The following is a 15,142-nucleotide window of genomic DNA, read 5'->3' on the forward strand; positions in this document are numbered from 1 at the left end:
TATTAATGCAATCCATAACTCGTAAATGTTTTGAAGTTGTATAATAGTCTTATTCAGAGATCGATATTTTGGTATTTATAGCTAAAGAATCTTAATGATGAAATAATGGAAACTGAAGGATATTGTCTTATTATTATTCATAGAGGCAAGATTGTTAGTTTCGCTATTTTAAGGAATATTATATATTTTCAACGAACTTAAAAAGTTCGTTACTGAATTCTCTATGTCTGTGTGTGTGTGTCTGTTATTTGCGATTTTTTTTTTTTTCAATTTTGACCCCTCCTTTCGGTAGAGCATCAAAAACTATCCGAAAGAAGTGATGGAATTTTTCGTGTCACTCTTACCGTTTCCAAGAGATTGGCCAAAGAAGTTCCGATTTCGGGAGATTTAAGAAGCCTTATCTCGGGAACCGTAAGTCATAGAGAAATGATATAGGCGCTTGATCAATACCAGTATTGAATTCAATACCAATACCAAGCAACTGCAAACTTGCTAATAAGTGATTAGTTGTTGACTTATGCGTTATTAGTTATTGATTCAATAATTATTGCGGCATTAGTTATTGATTGAAAATTAATTCTTTTTAAGTTCGTTCTGGCAATGTTCTCTCAACTGGTTTAGGTATGAAATATGTTCAGTTGTTTCTGGTTGTGAATAAAGAGGCATATAATATAAGTTGGAAAGCAGAATAGCAGTTTAGTTGTATAGAATAGCATTCGATATGATATGTATGGCATTTGTCAAAGATCCTGTTATTACGAATGGAGAAAAATCAACTGTATAGTATAATTATTATTGAAACTATTTATAGATGACTATGACATAATTTATATGAGTGTCTTAGTTTCCGCATGAAAGTTAAAATGAGTGAATGGCATATACTTATTGGAAATAACAGTACGATTTATGAAGTAAAAAGTTCAATACTAGAAAATCATTTAATGTTGGACCTACAATTTTCATTTCTGCTTTCAAAAATGACTATTTTATTAAAATTTAAGTGTGTGTTTGTATGTACGTATGTATTCACGGGTGAGTTACAATTAATTCATGTAAAAATACTCATACTAAACAAAACAATTACTGATTAATAGACTTCGGATTTTTGCATATTTGCATGTTTTATTCCTGATGTGATAATGGTATGCTCTTTAAACAGAAATTTGTTTCAGCTGTTTTGGGGCAAAATAGCAGTTTTATAGTGCATATATTTGCATATTTCGGAGGTTAGTGCATGTTTGTATCGTTATTGCATATAAATGCATATTTCAAAGAATGACCAAATTGATAATTTTTAACGTCCAACACTTTCCTTATAAATTGAATTTCAAGTTTCTAAAATAAATAGACTCAAGATATTTAAATGGTTCAGTGTTGTAGGTTTAGAATATCCTCCAAGGTCATGTGAAAGGAGAATAACAAAAGGGTGGGTAATTCATTCTCCCGGCAATGATGCATGAATGTCAGCTTTTTGGAAGAAGATATAAATAACGATGTCAAATCACCTACAACAAAATTTCTACGTCACTCGTCTCGGCAGTTACATTTGTGTGTGTGTGTGTGGATTTGAAATTGTGTGATCTTGTGGCAGCATAGGAATACCAAAAGAAAAATCTGGGTCCATTTAGTTGTAGTGTGACATCTTCAAATTCGAATTTTAACTAGCTCAGAATTTTGTCGACTTTTTCTCCATTTTTGTCTACCCAAGAAAAATTTCGTACCATTCAAATTAAGAAAGGAGGGCCATTCCAAAATTTCAGCCACTTCGATCACCTGTAGTGCAACATCTTCAAATTCAAATTTTAACTTCCTCAGAATTTTGTTCAATTTTTGTCCATTTTTGTCCACCCAAGAGAAAAATTTGTACCATTCAAATAAACGAGGGATGACCATTCCAAAATTTATCCACATCGATCACATCTTATCCAATTTTTGTCCATAAAAAAATGTACCATTCAAATAAACGAGGGAGAGCCATTTCAATAAATTCGGCCACTTTGTTCACCTGTAGCGCGACAGTTTCAAATTAGAATTTTAATTAGCTCAGAATTGTATTGAATTTTTGAACACCTTTGTATCACGAAGAATAAATTCTGTACTATTGAAATAAACCATGGACGGTCATTTAAAAATTTGGCCACTTGAATTGCCTGTAGTGAGACATTTTCAAATTCGAATTTCAACTATCTTGGTGGTACAAAAACCTACAAAAAATAAGGAAAATTCTAAGCTAGTTAGAATTCGAATTTAAAGATATCACACTACTGGTGATCAAAGTGGCAAAAGTTTTGAACTGTCCCTCCTTTGTTAATTTGAATGGCACAAATTTTTTGATGGTACAAAAATGTACAGAAATGGGGCAAATTCTGAGATAATTTTAATTCGAATTTGAAGATGTCACACTACAGGTAATCGAAGTGGCCAATTTTTGAAATGACCCTTTCTCGTTTATTTTCATGGTACACAATGTTTTGTTGACAAAAATTTAATATTTTAAGCTTGTTAAAATTCGAATTTAAAGATGTCGCACTACAGGTGATTGATGTGGCGAAATTTTGAAATGGCCTTCCGTAATTTATTTGAATAGTACAATTTTTTCTAGGGTGGACGAAAATGGACAAGAATTGGGTAAAATTCTGAGATAGTTAAAATTCAAATTTGAAGGTGTCGCACTACAGGTGATAGAAGTGACCAAAATTTGGAAGTCCCTCCTTTGTTAACTTGAATGGTACAAAATTTGTTCTTGGGTAGACAAAAATGGACAAAATTTCGAGCTAGTGAAAATTCGCATTTGAAGATTTCGCTCTACAGGTGATTGAAGTGCCCGAAAATTTGAAATGACCCTCCTTTGTTAATTTGAATGTTCAAATATTTTTCTTGAGTGGACAAAAGTGTACAAAATCCTGAGCTGATTAAAGTTCAAATTTGAAAATGTCACACTACAGGTGATCAAAGTTGCCGAAATTTTGAAATGGCCAGGGCCGTAACTTGTGGGGGCCAGGAGGGGGCAACTGCACCCTCCAGGAACTCTCCGCCTTTCAAGGGGGCCCACTTTAAGACAAAATTTTCTTACTCCATATACGATAAGAACATGAAATGAAGCACCAAATAGGTTCACCACATTACATAAACACAACAGCACACGAAAGGTAAATAAAATAAAAATGAATCATGGACCAATTTTAGTAAAAATGTCTACTATTAGGGGCCCTAGAAATAATATTTATTCGTATGGCATTGAGATTTGTCAATATTGTCCCCTTAACTAATTTTTCATGTATGGAACAGGCCCAGGAGCGTGCGGTAAGGCCCACAGGCTCCGGGATTCCACAAAAAGTAAAAAAGATAGAAAGAAGGGGCCTATTTTTGAATTTTGCGGGAGGGCCGAAAACAACTTTTACTAGGGGGCCCAAGTGTTAATGCTTGCCCCTCCAGAAAAAATCCAAATTACGGCGCTGGAAACGGCCCTCCTTTGCCCCTCCTGCCCCCACAAGTTACGGCCCTGATCATTTCAAAATTTCGGCCACTTCAATCACCTGTAGTGCGACATTTTCAAATTTGAATTTTAACCAGCTCAGGATTTTGTCCACTTTTGTCCACTCAAGAAAAAGATTTGTACCATTCAAATTAACAAAGGAGAGCCATTTCCAGCACCTGAATGGTACATATTTTTTTTTCTTCGGTGGACAAAAATTGGACAAAGGTGTCGCACTACAACTAAATGGGCCCGAAATATCTTCCGAAACAGTGGATTTAAGTTGAGAGACGTTAACAATTCAGGAAGAAAATATATTATGCAAAGTGTATGCTAAACAAGTAATATTTTCGAAGTTAGCAAGCTTGATTTCAGAAGAGGACATTTCTATTATTTTCGACAGCAAAAGCTCAAACGTCAGCAACGCTCAATTGTTTGGCCTTCTTATATTTTTATAGCAGCTTCAGGCCTAATAATGAGTTTATGCAAATGTGAAACAACTCAGATGTGACTTTTTTTTTTTGCATACTCGACAGTTCACCCCCCCCCCTTCCAAAAAAAAGAACCGTTGAAGAATGTATTTCGGGAAGAAATGAACAACCCTTTGGAAATGAGCTCTAAATTAATTAAAATATTTGCTTTACAAAATCTAAAACTTGTCACAGCCGTTACTTTCTGAGATAAGGAGATAAGTTCCCAAGTTTTCCTTTATAGAGTTTTTGAGAACATTTAAATATAAGCTTCTGTTGCTTTGATAGGTACCTTGGTTTCTCAAAACGTAACTCTTCTACTAACGAGGAAGGTTCATAAACCGTAAGAGTTGAATTTTGATGAAAATTAGTGACAAGATTCAATTCCAGATGCTAAGTAACGTTGTAATAGTCACTCGATGCGCAAATGCTTCGTTGAGCTGCTACACCGACGTCATCTTGAAATCCAATAGGCAATGTCCAAGAATATCCTTTTGCCACAAAAATGAAAAAGCTTTTGGTAGATCTGACTTCAACATTGTAAACCGAGATAGGGCATCTATATGTGGGAGTACTTCCAGTGCATGATCGCCATCTTGAAAGGCGCCATATTAAATCGCGTTCAAATATGATAAATGGCAAGGGGGTCATGTGGGGTATCAAATATCACTGGAATTTACTCCTGATTCCATTTCCGTAACCACAGTTTACATATCTGTTTTCACTTCAGAGTTAAGAGCTCTCACCCACAGAAACATATAAAAACTGTGCGAGTTAGATTTGTGTTACGAAACACGGTCGTGCGAGCAAATGCAGAGTTTTAACTAATGCAGTAGTAGTCACTTGATCTACAATAGTCACTATACCTATCAGATCTTGAGCCTAATAAGAGAAATCATTAATTAAATTGAAATGCCTGTAGTGAAAAATGAAATAGCAGCACTGTAACAAATTATACCTACTACGAAGTGCGTTATATATATGAGTCTGTGTGTGTTGTGATTATGCATAGCATTTAAATGTTATAATATAAGTTATGTGCAACGGCACATATAACTTTACAAGGATATGTCTTGAAGTTATTAGAAAATTAATAGATAAACAATAGAAAAATTATCAGAAAAATAATATAAACTGGTGCATATAAGCAAATATTAACCTACTAACCTTTTGCTCTTCAATTGTGATGGTGGAGATCCATAACGAAGTGATTAGCACACAGCATCATGGAGTAGTACAAACACTTAACAAATTCATTTTCGTCACAATCTTCATGACCACAGACACTATTTTCTACTTGCAACATAGTCTCCAGAATATTTGTGAATGAACCAACTATTACCCACATTTCTGCCATGCATATGTAAGCGTGTCCTTTAGGACTGGCGCACAAAATTGATGATACAACAGAATGCATTTTCATTATAAAAATTCTGTCATATAACTTGTGCCACAACCAATGAATTTATGTGGAAAATAATCCTCAAGTCTCCGAATTACCAGCTTATATTGCCGAAAAAAAGTATACATCAAGAGGCTGAATAAATTTGGTGGTATAACTTCAGCACGAATGCTTTCCCCATGCAACAATTCTCGCATGTCTGCACTCGTCTGTCCACTCCACAAGTCAAACAACAGCAAGGAATTCTCTTTCACATCAGGAATAAACACGTCTTTTAGCCACCATTTGACGTGTTCGCGAGTGAGTTAGCTGATTTGCTCACATCAATAATAATGTTGAAAGGTGTCTCTCTAGCTAACTGTTGTTTCACTTTTGGTCCGAACACGCCTTTAGGCTCCTGGAAACACATGTGTATGTGTGTGCCTAGCCGTACTGGGGAAATGTGAATTTGAATGGTATATGCGTGGTACAGTGAGGCTAAAGACTGAACGAATGCTGTAGTATGTTTCTCACCTATTTCTGATAGAGTTCTGCCAGAGGTCATTTCGTACTCAAACCTAGACTGATCGTTATTAAAGATGCATTCACTGTTCTACGGTTTCTCATGTATTATTTTATTAATTTTAATTACAAAATTTTGAGCATTATCAAGTAAATTACCTTCATTTTCAACATCTTTCCTCGTTACAAATTGAGTAATCGTTCGTGAGCGAATCCTGTGCTCTTTTTCAAATTTGTTAATGAAACCACGAAAAGCACGGAATGGATAGTTCAATTTCCTTGTCAGTAACCTCCACGCTTTTAAATGATAGTCATGTACCCTAAGTCTTTTAGTGCGATAAATGTTGAACGTCTTTAGTACTTCGTATTTTAGTAGTGACATGACATGAGAGCGAGGAGGTTTGTTATAGAATTTCAAAGTCTTATACACAAATGTCGTATTGCATTTGAATTTCTTCAGCTGCAACAGTGTTACGTTTCCCATTCTTTTTCAATAATGCAACGTGCTCCTGAATTTGTATTTGTTAACGACAGCTTCTGTTACACGTAGCCCTACAGATTTCGTCCGACTTGGAGATCACATCTCAAACTCGCTCGTAGAAGGCTCACTGTCACTAATTGATGGACTAGTTACCTGTTCCAAATCCATTTCGTTTGTCGAATCTTCATGCTCACTCTGTGTCAATGTCTACATCTAATGTGTCACTACGTTACCATCATATTTGCTTGCTATCATTACAAGCAATGTTCCTGCAAATGTCTTATCTTCTACCCCATTCTCACTCACGACACTATATTTTTCCACCAGTGCTTGATTTAAAATGTTGACTACGTTTAACGGATTAATTGTTCACATTTTATGCACGGAACGAATGTTTCACTGGTCCAACAAATACGTTCGTACCGAACGTCACACGCCTGCCAGCACCAAAATTGCTGTACTACTACCGTTTGTTATTCGGAGACAGACACCATACACCTCACAGCACATCCATGTTGCAATTACCTGTAGGAAAACACTCTAAATTCTGCGTGCTATGTCTTAAAACCCTAAACAATAGTCTAAAGTCAAGAGAACTAATAAGTCTACTACTTTGTTAGTTTTTAATAATACGGAGTACAATATTGGGGGAATTCACCACAGTCCCATAGGGTATTTCAAATACAAAAAAGAGCCATATATATCATTGTGAGTGTTAAAGCACATGAAAACAAGTCCCAAACTGAATTTCTTGAGTTGTCAAGTACGTGATTTACATAATAAATAAATCCTTGGAACACCTGCTACAATTAGTTATTTATCACAGTTTTGATATAGAAACTAGTCTTGCCCTTATTATAAGCGAGTGTTGTGTCGTTAAAGGTGGGAAGATGCAGATATTTAATTATTTAATATTAAAGGAGAAAAAAAGAAAGAGGCTTGATTTATGGATTGCAACTTGATATTAAATCTTGTAATAATCTTTATTGCCATCTCTTCTTAGCAGGTGTGTATGCATTCTCTTATCACTAATAGCAGAACAGACAAAAGAAAAAGAGAATTCTAAGTTTCCAGGTGTATATTCTAAGAATAGGCTGTGAACTGATAATTTAAATCCCCTTAATTGTTCAATGCGTCAGCGATAAATCGATTGTATTTAGACAAACTGGCAATAAATACATTAAAGTATTTTAACTTCGTAATATACACGGTAAATTATAGGTTGTGAAGTATGAGTATTGGAAAAGAACGCAATATTCTGCAACAATGAGGATCTTTGCGTAAGGTTTCAAGATTGGAGAAAAAAACTTAATACAATATAATGGGCCATGTAAAGTTGCCTAAAGTAGATTTTTGGTTTGATTCAGTTCGACGTCCCACACTTATGCCTCCTACGCTACAGAAGACGTAAACCTACTGATTATAGTGGATTTTCTCATATATATTCGAACAATCCCTTTGGTATTCTCTGCTCGTAAGTACTATTAAACATGTGTTTCATCGACCACCAGTCTATTCCATCACACTTTGAAATAGGTATAATTTGTTACAGTGCTGCTATTCCATTTCTCACTACAGGCATTTCAATTTAATTAATGATTTCTCTCATTAGGCTCAAGACTTGTTTGGTATAGTTTCTATTGTAGATCAAGTGACTACTTCTGCAACTGCTCGCACGACCGCATTTCATAACACAAATCTAACTCACACAGTTTTTATATGTTCCTGTGGGTGAGAGCTCTTAACTCTGAAGTGAAAACAGATATGTAAACTGTGGTTACGGAAATGGATTCAGGAGTAAATTCCAGTGATATTTGATACCCCACATGACCCCCTTGCCATTTATCATATTTGACCGCGATTCAATATAGCGCCTTTCAGGATGGCGATCATGCACTGGAAATACTCCCACATATAGATGCCCTATCACGGTTTACAATATTGAAGTCAGATCTACCAAAAGCTTTTTCATTTTTGTGGCAAAAGGATATTCTTGGACATTGCCTATTTGATTTCAAGATGGCGTCGGTGTAGCAGCTCAACGAAGCATTTGCGCATCGAGTGACTATTACTACGTTACTTAGCATCTCGAACTGAATCTTGTCACTAATTTTAATCAAAATTCAACTCTCACGGTTTATGGACCTTCCTCGTAAGTCTTCTGTTATGTTTTCGATAACTTTACCTTCTTCCCATTAATGCTCCATGTCTCGCTCAAATCACTTTATTCCATTTTAAAGTATCAATATTATACATTGTAAATTATTACTGTTTACGTTAACGGACGGAAAATGTTTACGTTAGAAGGAAATATTTTAGGATTTACATATAATTGGACACAAAAAGTAATTTCAAGTGGATTTATTTTCTTTTAAACAAGCACATAAGGTTTTTTGAATACAGGCTTTTAATACAGTAAGAACTGCCTTCAACAGATCTCTTATTAAACGGAAATTTATTTTAAACGGAAATATTTTACGGTCCGATGAATTTAAAGGTAAAAGAACATGGTTAAATTCTCTTGATTAGGCGGAATCTATGTTGCGAAGAACAGATGTTAAAATATGTTTTTAATGGAAATTTTCAAGTTCCGGAATATAGCCGGAATTTTCAAGCATTTAGAAAATTTATCGACATTTTGTAAAAGATTAAATATATGAACTACGTTGTCTGTAAAGTTCTTCGTTTATTTGTTTCCCTACATATTTAACCTTTAGTCCACCACCATGTAAGGCCCTAGGTACCGTGCGACTTTTTGAACGAAGTGCAATCCACATAGTAATTACCAAATACCAATAACTCGTTCTCTAGTTGGTTTAGAGACATGGGACAAGGAACGTAATAGTTCAACAGGGAGTCAACAGTAGAGGGAGGAGCGCTGAAAAGGGTATACCATCTACTTTTTATCTTGGCCTTCGAAACCGTAGGTAGATTTTTTTTTGGTTCACTGTAATTTTTATGTGTATTAATTCGTATCACAAATAAATACTGTAATTGAATACGGTAAGTGTATAGATAACATTTTATTTTATCTCGCTATGTCCATTATATGTATGTATATTACTTATTTTTTTAAAACTTACATCTATCCTCGTTAACTTTAAAACTTTTAACAGCAATTTTTGGGAGTCCTGTTCAATTTCCCTAGGTAGGTTTTATTATATGCTTATGCTAGAAATGTTCATTTACTTCTCTGGGTATATTTATTCTGTATTGACAGATACTTGGAGCATTTTTTATTTGTAAATTTATACATACATATATATATATATATATATATATATATATATATATATATATATATATATATATATATATATATATATCTGTGTGTGTGTGTGTGTGTGTGTATGTGTGTATGTATGTATGTTATATAAGTAGATGTATATTTTGATTTCACATACACATACTGACTGTGAGCTGTTTGAACCCGAAGAAACCAAATAGGCCCTATATTCAAGAAGCCTTGGATGCTTGCGGAGCTAAAAGCATTGAAAGCGACCTTGCGTTTATCAATAATCATTTCAGTTCAATTTCAAAGATCATAACGAGATTACAAGAGCGATGATTAGGACTTTGCATTTGAGCAGTTTTATTCAATAAAGAAACAGACGCCACGAAGACCAATCGGACAAACATTTCTTCGAAACGCAGTCAATAGACGTGAAAAATCTTGGCATAAAATTCTTGTCTAATGTAAATAAAGTATTTCTGGGAACAACGACGCACGAATTTCAGATTTATCGGCAAGTAACATTGCTTCTTTGAAATACTGTCTCTTAACGACCCGTGACACGGAAGGAACATTTTCCGCGTACAATAATGGTATGACTGATAAATGCATGTTTTCGCCAGAAAACACCGAAAACTACGTAGTTGTGTATTGTAGCATGAATGCATCATAGTTATACACCAAGTATATGTAGTTCATGTAATACACTATTTTTCTCTACAGATAATAAAATTCCTCATTTAACTTTAGCTTTCGAATAGTGCATATTTACCGTTTTTAGTGCATATTTGCATATTTTCATAGCATATTTTCGTCATTTTTAGCGCATATTTGTATGCATATTTTGCCGGTTTTTAAGTGCATATCGATCCGAAGTCTACTGATTAAAAAAGCGAACAGTCAGGCTAAGAGATTTAGGCTATTACCATTGTCATAGGTATGCGAGAGTTTTTTTTTTTTTTTTTTTAGTTTTTCTTTTCCACACACTGTCTGAAAATTGGGCAATCCTATCCAATTGCAAAATCCAGGCTTCTGTATCCTAAGTTAATTAAACAATAATAGAAAATGTTTACCTAGTCATAGTTTTTAACAGAAGAAGGTGCATTTCTTTTTTCTTTTTTTTCTTTTTCTTTTTTCTTTTTTTTCTTTTTCTTTTTTTTTTTTACTTTGAATAGTCTGTTTTGTTATGCTGGATGTGCAGTTTGTGAGTGTGGTTTCTATCCTATCCTTTCTTAATTAATTTTACAGTTGTCCAGAATATGTTTCGAAAATCAAGGGAATACCCACCTGTAACAAAACATACGTAAAGAAACATGATCATAGGTGAATCATACAACATTATGTTTCTTTGAGATATTGATGGAAAGTGACGGCACAGTTGAATTAAAAAAAAAAAAAAAAGAAAAAGAAAAAGAAACAGAAAGGGAACCAAAAGTTCAATACTGTATTCACGAAAGCTCTACATTGTCTTCAGTTAACTGGATCCGATTTCCCAATTTTCTTTATATTTTTATTTCTATGGAAAACACCTTAATACCGTCTTCTCTTTTACCCCTAGATCTTCGTAATGGTCTTTCTTTTATTACTGGATGTTCTGTTAAAAGTTTGAAAGCGTTCGAATTTTCTTCCATTGGTTATATGATCTGGGCATCTGAGATTCCTAGACTTAATGAATCTAACAATGTTTGGTAAACAGTACAAATTATACAGTTTCCGCCATGAAGTTTCCGGCATTACACATTCCCGTCCCTCTTGGGTCTGAATATGCGCCACATGATTTTTATTTTCAAACACTTTCAACCTTCGTTCTTCCTTCAAAATATGCGACCATGTTTCGTAAACATACAGCAGAGCAGGCATAATTATCGTTATATACGAGATATGTTCAAAAAGTACCAAACCTTCGGTTGGCAAAAATACATTTATTAATTTGAAAATCCCAAACACTAATCATCTTCAAAGTAGTCTTCTTGGTAATGCACACAATTCTTCCAGCGCTCCCGCCATTCCTGGAAACACTTCTGGAATACAATTTCTTTTTTTTTGGAATGGTGAGTAACCGTTCCGTTGCATTCCGCATGATGTCTTCTCTTGACTCAAAGAAGTTGTGTTGCTGTTTTGTTGTTGTGATACTGTAGAATTACTGTTGTATAAAGAATTACTGTTTGTGATACTGTAGTGTTCTTAGTTTGCAACACTGCATAACAAGTGTGAAATTATAAGTTTTCGTTTTATATTTATATGTATTTACATCTATATATATATGTTTTACATCTATATTGATGTAATAACCTGACGAATGCTATTTAAAAGAAAAGTAACTTTATATTGAATTAGCAACACTATTTGTCTGGTGGTACTGAAAAAGTATGTCAAACCATATCCCACTGTCGACAATCTGCATGGTACTAAATTTCAGCGTTTTGTGTATATCAGTTTTTGTATCTATTAAGGTTTTGTACACGGGCGTATTAAGATAAATGGTACATTCTGTATACAATGTGGTATCGCAGGGTATGCCAGACAATGACTCTCTGACGAAATTTGCATGGTAGAAAAATTACAACATCTTCCCTTTATTGGTTTAAAAGTTGCAAGGATATGTGAAGATTAATGATACACCCTCCCTATATATATAATATAATACAATATATATAATATGTATATATATAAAAAATTAAACAAGCAGAAATAGTACTGGAATGATACAGAGTTGCCAGAATAAAAACAAAAACATACAAAAATGTAACTTCCTAATTAATGGCATACAATAGTAGTAGTTCGTTCCAGCTATTAGCGATCCGCGGGGTAGATTCTACAGATTCTACGTACAACACGTGGTTCTTTGTTATGCTACATATATTATTAAAATATATATATATATATATATATATATATATATATATATATATATATATATATATATATATATATATATACTAATTTAAATAACATTAGAAGTATTTCTGAAAAAGAAAGAAGAAATTATTTAAATGAAACAACACATTTCCATTAATGACGTATTTTGTCGCATAATCCCTTGAGGACAATAGGCAATTGAAATAATCCTGCTTCCCACAGGGATGAAAGCTACATTTCGCATGCATAGCTACAAGAGAATGCACTCTGGAAGCAATGTGATGCGGGTTTTTAAAGTTGAGCTTCTCTTATTTTCAACTTTGTAAGACGAAATGAATTCGTGTTCAGAAAATTAAGAACATGATAAGAGAGAGAGAGATGAGGTAGGAGAAAGAGAGAGAGAGAGAGAGAAATGAATGACGGTAGTAGCTGTAAACATTCAAGTTAGAGATCGATATATGTTTAAAACATGAGTACTTTTACATTTAGAAAGGAGATTTCTTTTTTAGAATGAAATGTCTAGAATATTGAGCTGTGCTACTACGAAGTGCTAAGTGATTAACTCATTCTTTATTTTGGCGTTATGACTCTTGACTTCAGGATTACACTTTTCCGAGCAAAGAGTTATGAAAAAATTAAATGAATTATTTAAGTCTTACGTCCCACGGGTATACCGGCTAGGCTAAAGGAGATAGTGATGATAAGAAATGAAGGAAATGGTGAAATGAAGAAAGTGGGCGGAAACGGTGTTTGTCCACCACAGAGTTCACTAGCACGAGCTGAGATCAAACCAAAGACCCCATGAACCAAAGGTGAAACGCTCTGCCATTGAGGCACCGCGGCCCCAGAATGAGTTATGAGTTGTGAGTTCATTAATAAGTTATCTCTCATTATAGGCCTACTTGTGTAACTTTCTTGCCTTTTTAAAGTAGCTACAGATTGTTTATTGTTTTCTGTCGTATTGTTTACCAGAAAGTTCTTTTTAAAGGTACATATAGGAAAGTTCCTTTTAAAACTCAAAAATCATGCCACATACGTAACAAGTTCTGCACAATGGCTATATCCATCCGTTCGTCAGTTAACACATACTACAGCAAAGATGGTAACAGAGTTATGAATGGACATCTGGTATTCGCCTTTATCTCTTTTTTGTAACCAGAAGTGGTAGCAATCTATCATTTTTTGGTTTCTATGTTGATCACCAGGACACAAAAGCAGTGTGAAATATGGAGGAACGTTAGATATCTACTGGAACATGGATTTATTATCCCACAAACACATTCTATCTTTGCCTCTATCTTCTTCTTGCAACCAGAAGTAGTGACAATCTATCATTTTTTTTTATTTCTATATTGATTTCCAGGACGCAAAATTAGTATGAGATATGGAAGAACGTAATGTTTCTACCGCAATTTATGATTTCAGTACTGATATAGCATAAGCGGTAACATTAGGTTTGTGTGAAGGAAATGTCCTCTTTGATGTTTGTTGTACAACTCATCTCAGAAACAGAACACAGGGAGGGACTATGGTCATGCATCTAACGCCAAGAACTATGTACACGTCCAGCAAACAGGCTGGAGTACCCAGACAGTCAGGACGCAATGTGTTGTTGAACATGCCCAACACGGTCTTATAAAAATGCACCATGGAGAACACATAATTGAGAGTTGTTTTTCTTTACGAATTCAAACTGAAACATTCTACACAGCAAGCCGGAAATGTATTAACAGTCAACTTGGGCCAGGAATAACGAATTAACGTGCCATTCACCTTTAGTTTCTCAAATTTTGTTCCGTTGAAACAGCATTGCAAATTGACTTCCATGGGCACAGACTAACGTCATGGTGGAATGAACACCATAGGAGACCTCACAAACATGTTCTTGTCATTGCTGACGAATTAGGTATAAACCATACTACTGCCATTCGGCGGCTCTGTGCAATTAATAAGGTGAAAAAAGTGTGATTCATGAGTTACGCATGACTTGACACAAGGCAACGATCGCAGAGCCGCCAATTGGTCTTTGTGGTGGACAAACACCGTGTGCATGGGTTTTCTCGGGGCTCTCCGACTTTCTCCCACTTTCTTCATTCCGCCATTTCCATCTATCTCATTAACATTGACTCGCTTAACCTCGGTGCATAACATGGAACGTTAAACTAAGACAAAAAGAATCACCATCTAGAGTTGTACAATTTGTAGAGTGTAAGGAATAACCAGGAAATTTTATTGCTTCGGATTGTGTCTTCAGATGAAAAATGAGTCCGCGATACTAATCGTCACGGTCAGGCTCAGGACAATGCTTGAATCGTGATCAAAGTCCAAGAGGGTTCCCTAAAAAACCTTTTCACCTCATAAGGGTTATTGCTGGAATGTCTTTTTCCGTCAAGGTGAAACTTTCAGTGCAGATAGTTACATTGCTGAACTCCATTAAATGCACCTCAAACTTGCATCCCGCAACAGTTTAGAAGAAATTGTGTTCTTATGATGCACGACCAAGCTCGCCCACATGTCACGCAAAGGACAGTGCAAGTTCTAATCAAGCCTTTCCTCACCCACCTAGCCAGTATTTCCCTGATATCTCTCCGACTGACTACAACTTCTTCGAGCATCTCGATCACTTCTTTGCAGGGAAGATCTTCCCTGATTTTCTGATGGTTCAATGTGCTTTTGAGGATTTATTCGCATAGCAGACTCCAGACCACTTTCGCTACGAGTC

General features: G+C 35.0%; 1 protein-coding gene across 1 annotated transcript in view; it reads left to right on the forward strand.

Moving 5' to 3' along the window:
• Positions 1-15,142, forward strand: part of LOC145693445 (diacylglycerol kinase eta) — a 462,730-nt gene that overhangs the window by 324,532 nt on the left and 123,056 nt on the right. The gene's annotated exons all lie outside the window — the stretch shown is intronic.

The sequence above is a fragment of the Thermobia domestica genome, chromosome 8, assembly GCF_964235325.1.
Source record: "Thermobia domestica chromosome 8, izTheDome1.hap1.1, whole genome shotgun sequence".
In the NCBI taxonomy this organism is placed as follows: Eukaryota; Metazoa; Arthropoda; class Insecta; order Zygentoma; family Lepismatidae; genus Thermobia; species Thermobia domestica.